Genomic DNA, 8,957 nt, shown 5'->3' with positions numbered 1-8,957 from the left:
AAGAAGAGAAAAGCAAAAACTGCAGCGCCGTGGTTTTAAAGCGCACCCGTGGTAGAGAAACGGAATGCGATATAAGCGTGCGTAGCCATGATACGCACACGACAAACTGCCTTAAAATATTTAGACTTGAGGGAAAGCTTCGTTAGCAGACGATAGCACGGCAATCAGCACTCGAATATAATTATAACCCTAATACTAATTGTAAATATTCATCTCATCTATGGGATCTAATGCGCGCGCTGTTTCTTTGTCTCTGCGTGTAGTACAGTTAAGAGAGCCAGTTTAAGGGCGGAGAAGAAGAAAGGAGAGAAAAGCAAAAACTGCAGCGCCGTGGTTTTAAAGCGCACCCGTGGTAGAGAAACGGAATGCGATATAAGCGTGCGTAGCCATGATACGCACACGACAAACTGCCTTAAAATATTTAGACTTGAGGGAAAGCTTCGTTAGCAGACGATAGCACGGCAATCAGCACTCGAATATAATTATAACCCTAATACTAATTGTAAATATTCATCTCATCTATGGGATCTAATGCGCGCGCTGTTGCTTTGTCTCTGCGTGTAGTAGTTGAGAGAGCCAGTTTAAGGGCGGAGTAGTTGGAAGGCATACTTTCTAGGAAAAATGGCCGCTCAAGGAGAAGAGCGAACTCGAGCGGCTTTAGAGGCTAGGAAAACTGCCTTAAATATTTAGACTTGAGGGAAAGCTTCGTTAACAAACTATAACACGGCAATCAGCACTCGAATACGACGAGAGAAATTACTGAGACGTGGAAAATTCCCTTGAAAAAAATCTGGTTTGCTAGACAAATGCTTGTATGTATTGAACCTCTTAAAAGATGAGGGGTGAAATATGCGCTCACCGAGAGGGCATCTTCAGCACGAGACATCCACAAGGCACCTTAAAGAGATGTGGAGAGCTTCGCGGCCGGAACGAAGCCTCCCTTCTCCGCCGGCCAAGAGGGGGAAACACGCTTTCCGATCGCTCAAGGTTGCGTGGACAAAGCATAACTCTAGCGTCTAGGAAAAGCTTAACCAGGTGCGATGGCGGCACGCATAGCGTGGGAAGCTAGCCGCCAGAATAACTATACCAAGGACTGCTGCTGATGAGGGCGAAATACCTTCGTGTAATTATAATAACCCTAATAGAAATACTTTGGAAAAAAAAAGGAAACGGCCCAGAGGGCTATACTACGAGAGCTATGACTGATAGTTTTCTATATATATATATATATATATATATATATATATATATATATATATTCATCTCATCTATGGGATCGCAGGCGCGCGCTGTTTCTTTGTCTCTGCGTGTAGTACAGTTAAGAGAGCCAGTTTAAGGGCGGAGAAGAAGAAAGAAGAGAAAAGCAAAAACTGCAGCGCCGTGGTTTTAAAGCGCACCCGTGGTAGAGAAACGGAATGCGATATAAGCGTGCGTAGCCATGATACGCACACGACAAACTGCCTTAAAATATTTAGACTTGAGGGAAAGCTTCGTTAGCAAACGATAGCACGGCAATCAGCCCTCGAATATAATTATAACTCTAATAATAATTGTAAATATTCATCTCATCTATGGGATCTAATGCGCGCGCTGTTTCTTTGTCTCTGCGTGTAGTACAGTTAAGAGAGCCAGTTTAAGGGCGGAGTAGTTGGAAGGCCTACTTTCTAGGGAAAATGGCCGCTCAAGGAGAAGAGCGAACTCGAGCGGCTTTAGAGGCTAGGAAAACTGCCTTAAAATATTTAGACTTGAGGGAAAGCTTCGTTAACAAACTATAACACGGCAATCAGCACTCGAATACGACGAGAGAAATTACTGAGACGTGGAAAATTCCCTTGAAAAAAATCTGGTTTGCTAGACAAATGCTTGTATGTATTGAACCTCTTAAAAGATGAGGGGTGAAATATGCGCTCACCGAGAGGGCATCTTCAGCACGAGACATCCACAAGGCACCTTACAGAGATGTGGAGAGCTTCGCGGCCGGAACGAAGCCTCCCTTCTCCGCCGGCCAAGAGGGGGAAACGCGCTTTCCGATCGCTCAAGGTTGCGTGGACAAAGCATAACTCTAGCGTCTAGGAAAAGCTTAACCAGGTGCGATGGCGGGGCGCATAGCGTGGGAAGCTAGCCGCCAGAATAACTATACCAAGGACTGCTGCTGATGAGGGCGAAATACCTTCGTGTAATTATAATAACCCTAATAGGACTACTTTCGAAAAAAAAAAAGGAAACGGCCCAGAGGGCTATACTACGAGAGCTATGACTGATAGTTTTCTATATATATATATATATATATATATATATATATATATATATATATATATATATATATATATATATATATATATATATTCATCTCATCTATGGGATCGCATGCGCGCGCTGTTTCTTTGTCTCTGCGTGTAGTACAGTTAAGAGAGCCAGTTTAAGGGCGGAGAAGAAGAAAGAAGAGAAAAGCAAAAACTGCAGCGCCGTGGTTTTAAAGCGCACCCGTGGTAGAGAAACGGAATGCGATATAAGCGTGCGTAGCCATGATACGCACACGACAAACTGCCTTAAAATATTTAGACTTGAGGGAAAGCTTCGTTAGCAAACGATAGCATGGCAATCAGCCCTCGAATATAATTATAACTCTAATAATAATTGTAAATATTCATCTCATCTATGGGATCTAATGCGCGCGCTGTTTCTTTGTCTCTGCGTGTAGTACAGTTAAGAGAGCCAGTTTAAGGGCGGAGAAGAAGAAAGAAGAGAAAAGCAAAAACTGCAGCGCCGTGGTTTTAAAGCGCACCCGTGGTAGAGAAACGGAATGCGATATAAGCGTGCGTAGCCATGATACGCACACGACAAACTGCCTTAAAATATTTAGACTTGAGGGAAAGCTTCGTTAGCAGACGATAGCACGGCAATCAGCACTCGAATATAATTATAACCCTAATACTAATTGTAAATATTCATCTCATCTATGGGATCTAATGCGCGCGCTGTTGCTTTGTCTCTGCGTGTAGTAGTTGAGAGAGCCAGTTTAAGGGCGGAGTAGTTGGAAGGCATACTTTCTAGGAAAAATGGCCGCTCAAGGAGAAGAGCGAACTCGAGCGGCTTTAGAGGCTAGGAAAACTGCCTTAAAATATTTAGACTTGAGGGAAAGCTTCGTTAACAAACTATAACACGGCAATCAGCACTCGAATACGACGAGAGAAATTACTGAGACGTGGAAAATTCCCTTGAAAAAAATCTGGTTTGCTAGACAAATGCTTGTATGTATTGAACCTCTTAAAAGATGAGGGGTGTAATATGCGCTCACCGAGAGGGCATCTTCAGCACGAGACATCCACAAGGCACCTTACAGAGATGTGGAGAGCTTCGCGGCCTGAACGAAGCCTCCCTTCTCCGCCGGCCAAGAGGGGGAAACGCGCTTTCCGATCGCTCAAGGTTGCGTGGACAAAGCATAACTCTAGCGTCTAGGAAAAGCTTAACCAGGTGCGATGGCGGCACGCATAGCGTGGGAAGCCAGCCGCCAGAATAACTATACCAAGGACTGCTGCTGATGAGGGCGAAATACCTTCGTGTAATTATAATAACCCTAATAGAAATACTTTCGAAAAAAAAAAAAGGAAACGGCCCAGAGGGCTATACTACGCGAGCTATGACTGATAGTTTTCTATATATATATATATATATATATTTATATATATATTCATCTCATCTATGGGATCGCATGCGCGCGCTGTTTCTTTGTCTCTGCGTGTAGTACAGTTAAGAGAGCCAGTTTAAGGGCGGAGAAGAAGAAAGAAGAGAAAAGCAAAAACTGCAGCGCCGTGGTTTTAAAGCGCACCCGTGGTAGAGAAACGGAATGCGATATAAGCGTGCGTAGCCATGATACGCACACGACAAACTGCCTTAAAATATTTAGACTTGAGGGAAAGCTTCGTTAGCAAACGATAGCACGGCAATCAGCCCTCGAATATAATTATAACTCTAATAATAATTGTAAATATTCATCTCATCTATGGGATCTAATGCGCGCGCTGTTTCTTTGTCCCTGCGTGTAGTACAGTTAAGAGAGCCAGTTTAAGGGCGGAGAAGAAGAAAGAAGAGAAAAGCAAAAACTGCAGCGCCGTGGTTTTAAAGCGCACCCGTGGTAGAGAAACGGAATGCGATATAAGCGTGCGTAGCCATGATACGCACACGACAAACTGCCTTAAAATATTTAGACTTGAGAGAAAGCTTCGTTAGCAGACGATAGCACGGCAATCAGCACTCGAATATAATTATAACCCTAATACTAATTGTAAATATTCATCTCATCTATGGGATCTAATGCGCGCGCTGTTGCTTTGTCTCTGCGTGTAGTAGTTGAGAGAGCCAGTTTAAGGGCGGAGTAGTTGGAAGGCATACTTTCTAGGAAAAATGGCCGCTCAAGGAGAAGAGCGAACTCGAGCGGCTTTAGAGGCTAGGAAAACTGCCTTAAAATATTTAGACTTGAGGGAAAGCTTCGTTAACAATCTATAACACGGCAATCAGCGCTCGAATACGACGAGAGAAATTACTGAGACGTGGAAAATTCCCTTGAAAAAAATCTGGTTTGCTAGACAAATGCTTGTATGTATTGAACCTCTTGAAAGATGAGGGGTGAAATATGCGCTCACCGAGAGGGCATCTTCAGCACGAGACATCCACAAGGCACCTTACAGAGATGTCGAGAGCTTCGCGGCCGGAACGAAGCCTCCCTTCTCCGCCGGCCAAGAGGGTGAAACGCGCTTTCCGATCGCTCAAGGTTGCGTGGACAAAGCATAACTCTAGCGTCTAGGAAAAGCTTAACCAGGTGCGATGGCGGCACGCATAGCGTGGGAAGCTAGCCGCCAGAATAACTATACCAAGGACTGCTGCTGATGAGGGCGAAATACCTTCGTGTAATTATAATAACCCTAATAGGACTACTTTCGAAAAAAAAAAAAAAGGAAACGGCCCAGAGGGCTATACTACGAGAGCTATGACTGATAGTGTTCTATATATATATATATATATATATATATATATATATATATATATATATATATATATATATATATATATATATATATATATATTCATCTCATCTATGGGATCGCATGCGCGCGCTGTTTCTTTGTCTCTGCGTGTAGTACAGTTAAGAGAGCCAGTTTAAGGGCGGAGAAGAAGAAAGAAGAGAAAAGCAAAAACTGCAGCGCCGTGGTTTTAAAGCGCACCCGTGGTAGAGAAACGGAATGCGATATAAGCGTGCGTAGCCATGATACGCACACGACAAACTGCCTTAAAATATTTAGACTTGAGGGAAAGCTTCGTTAGCAAACGATAGCACGGCAATCAGCCCTCGAATATAATTATAACTGTAATAATAATTGTAAATATTCATCTCATCTATGGGATCTAATGCGCGCGCTGTTTCTTTGTCTCTGCGTGTAGTACAGTTAAGAGAGCCAGTTTAAGGGCGGAGAAGAAGAAAGAAGAGAAAAGCAAAAACTGCAGCGCCGTGGTTTTAAAGCGCACCCGTGGTAGAGAAACGGAATGCGATATAAGCGTGCGTAGCCATGATACGCACACGACAAACTGCCTTAAAATATTTAGACTTGAGGGAAAGCTTCGTTAGCAGACGATAGCACGGCAATCAGCACTCGAATATAATTATAACCCTAATACTAATTGTAAATATTCATCTCATCTATGGGATCTAATGCGCGCGCTGTTGCTTTGTCTCTGCGTGTAGTAGTTGAGAGAGCCAGTTTAAGGGCGGAGTAGTTGTAAGGCATACTTTCTAGGAAAAATGGCCGCTCAAGAAGAAGAGCGAACTCGAGCGGCTTTAGAGGCTAGGAAAACTGCCTTAAAATATTTAGACTTGAGGGAAAGCTTCGTTAACAAACTATAACACGGCAATCAGCACTCGAATACGACGAGAGAAATTACTGAGACGTGGAAAATTCCCTTGAAAAAAATCTGGTTTGCTAGACAAATGCTTGTATGTATTGAACCTCTTAAAAGATGAGGGGTGAAATATGCGCTCACCGAGAGGGCATCTTCAGCACGAGACATCCACAAGGCACCGTACAGAGATGTGGAGAGCTTCGCGGCCGGAACGAAGCCTCCCTTCTCCGCCGGCCAAGAGGGGGAAACGCGCTTTCCGATCGCTCAAGGTTGCGTGGACAAAGCATAACTCTAGCGTCTAGGAAAAGCTTTACCAGGTGCGATGGCGGCACGCATAGCGTGGGAAGCTAGCCGCCAGAATAACTATACCAAGGACTGCTGCTGATGAGGGCGAAATACCTTCGTGTAATTATAATAACCCTAATAGGACTACTTTCGAAAAAAAAAAAGGAAACGGCCCAGAGGGCTATACTACGAGAGCTATGACTGATAGTTTTCTATATATATATATATATATATATATATATATATATATATATATATATATATATTCATCTCATCTATGGGATCGCATGCGCGCGCTGTTTCTTTGTCTCTGCGTGTAGTACAGTTAAGAGAGCCAGTTTAAGGGCGGAGAAGAAGAAAGAAGAGAAAAGCAAAAACTGCAGCGCCGTGGTTTTAAAGCGCACCCGTGGTAGAGAAACGGAATGCGACATAAGCGTGCGTAGCCATGATACGCACACGACAAACTGCCTTAAAATATTTAGACTTGAGGGAAAGCTTCGTTAGCAAACGATAGCACGGCAATCAGCCCTCGAATATCATTATAACTCTAATAATAATTGTAAATATTCATCTCATCTATGGGATCTAATGCGCGCGCTGTTTCTTTGTCTCTGCGTGTAGTACAGTTAAGAGAGCCAGTTTAAGGGCGGAGAAGAAGAAAGGAGAGAAAAGCAAAAACTGCAGCGCCGTGGTTTTAAAGCGCACCCGTGGTAGAGAAACGGAATGCGATATAAGCGTGCGTAGCCATGATACGCACACGACAAACTGCCTTAAAATATTTAGACTTGAGGGAAAGCTTCGTTAGCAGACGATAGCACGGCAATCAGCACTCGAATATAATTATAACCCTAATACTAATTGTAAATATTCATCTCATCTATGGGATCTAATGCGCGCGCTGTTGCTTTGTCTCTGCGTGTAGTAGTTGAGAGAGCCAGTTTAAGGGCGGAGTAGTTGGAAGGCATACTTTCTAGGAAAAATGGCCGCTCAAGGAGAAGAGCGAACTCGAGCGGCTTTAGAGGCTAGGAAAACTGCCTTAAAATATTTAGACTTGAGGGAAAGCTTCGTTAACAAACTATAACACGGCAATCAGCACTCGAATACGACGAGAGAAATTACTGAGACGTGGAAAATTCCCTTGAAAAAAATCTGGTTTGCTAGACAAATGCTTGTATGTATTGAACCTCTTAAAAGATGAGGGGTGAAATATGCGCTCACCGAGAGGGCATCTTCAGCACGAGACATCCACAAGGCACCTTACAGAGATGTGGAGAGCTTCGCGGCCGGAACGAAGCCTCCCTTCTCCGCCGGCCAAGAGGGGGAAACACGCTTTCCGATCGCTCAAGGTTGCGTGGACAAAGCATAACTCTAGCGTCTAGGAAAAGCTTAACCAGGTGCGATGGCGGCACGCATAGCGTGGGAAGCTAGCCGCCAGAATAACTATACCAAGGACTGCTGCTGATGAGGGCGAAATACCTTCGTGTAATTATAATAACCCTAATAGGAGTACTTTCGAAAAAAAAAAAGGAAACGGCCCAGAGGGCTATACTACGAGAGCTATGACTGATAGTTTTCTATATATATATATATATATATATATATATATATATATATTCATCTCATCTATGGGATCGCATGCGCGCGCTGTTTCTTTGTCTCTGCGTGTAGTACAGTTAAGAGGGCCAGTTTAAGGGCGGAGAAGAAGAAAGAAGAGAAAAGCAAAAACTGCAGCGCCGTGGTTTTAAAGCGCACCCGTGGTAGAGAAACGGAATGCGATATAAGCGTGCGTAGCCATGATACGCACACGACAAACTGCCTTAAAATATTTAGACTTGAGGGAAAGCTTCGTTAGCAAACGATAGCACGGCAATCAGCCCTCGAATATAATTATAACTCTAATAATAATTGTAAATATTCATCTCATCTATGGGATCTAATGCGCGCGCTGTTTCTTTGTCTCTGCGTGTAGTACAGTTAAGAGAGCCAGTTTAAGGGCGGAGAAGAAGAAAGAAGAGAAAAGCAAAAACTGCAGCGCCGTGGTTTTAAAGCGCACCCGTGGTAGAGAAACGGAATGCGATATAAGCGTGCGTAGCCATGATACGCACACGACAAACTGCCTTAAAATATTTAGACTTGAGGGAAAGCTTCGTTAGCAGACGATAGCACGGCAATCAGCACTCGAATATAATTATAACCCTAATACTAATTGTAAATATTCATCTCATCTATGGGATCTAATGCGCGCGCTGTTGCTTTGTCTCTGCGTGTAGTAGTTGAGAGAGCCAGTTTAAGGGCGGAGTAGTTGGAAGGCATACTTTCTAGGAAAAATGGCCGCTCAAGGAGAAGAGCGAACTCGAGCGGCTTTAGAGGCTAGGAAAACTGCCTTAAAATATTTAGACTTGAGGGAAAGCTTCGTTAACAAACTATAACACGGCAATCAGCACTCGAATACGACGAGAGAAATTACTGAGACGTGGAAAATTCCCTTGAAAAAAATCTGGTTTGCTAGACAAATGCTTGTATGAATTGAACCTCTTAAAAGATGAGGGGTGAAATATGCGCTCACCGAGAGGGCATCTTCAGCACGAGACATCCACAAGGCACCTTACAGAGATGTGGAGAGCTTCGCGGCCGGAACGAAGCCTCCCTTCTCCGCCGGCCAAGAGGGGGAAACGCGCTTCCCGATCGCTCAAGGTTGCGTGGACAAAGCTTAACTCTAGCGTCTAGGAAAAGCTTAACCAGGTGCGATGGCGGCACGCATAGCGTGGGAAGCTAGC

This window comes from Dermacentor andersoni, chromosome 9, assembly GCF_023375885.2.
Source record: "Dermacentor andersoni chromosome 9, qqDerAnde1_hic_scaffold, whole genome shotgun sequence".
NCBI classification, from domain to species: domain Eukaryota; kingdom Metazoa; phylum Arthropoda; class Arachnida; order Ixodida; family Ixodidae; genus Dermacentor; species Dermacentor andersoni.
The sequence above is the reverse complement of the archived record's forward strand: the minus strand, read 5'-3'. Positions refer to the sequence as shown.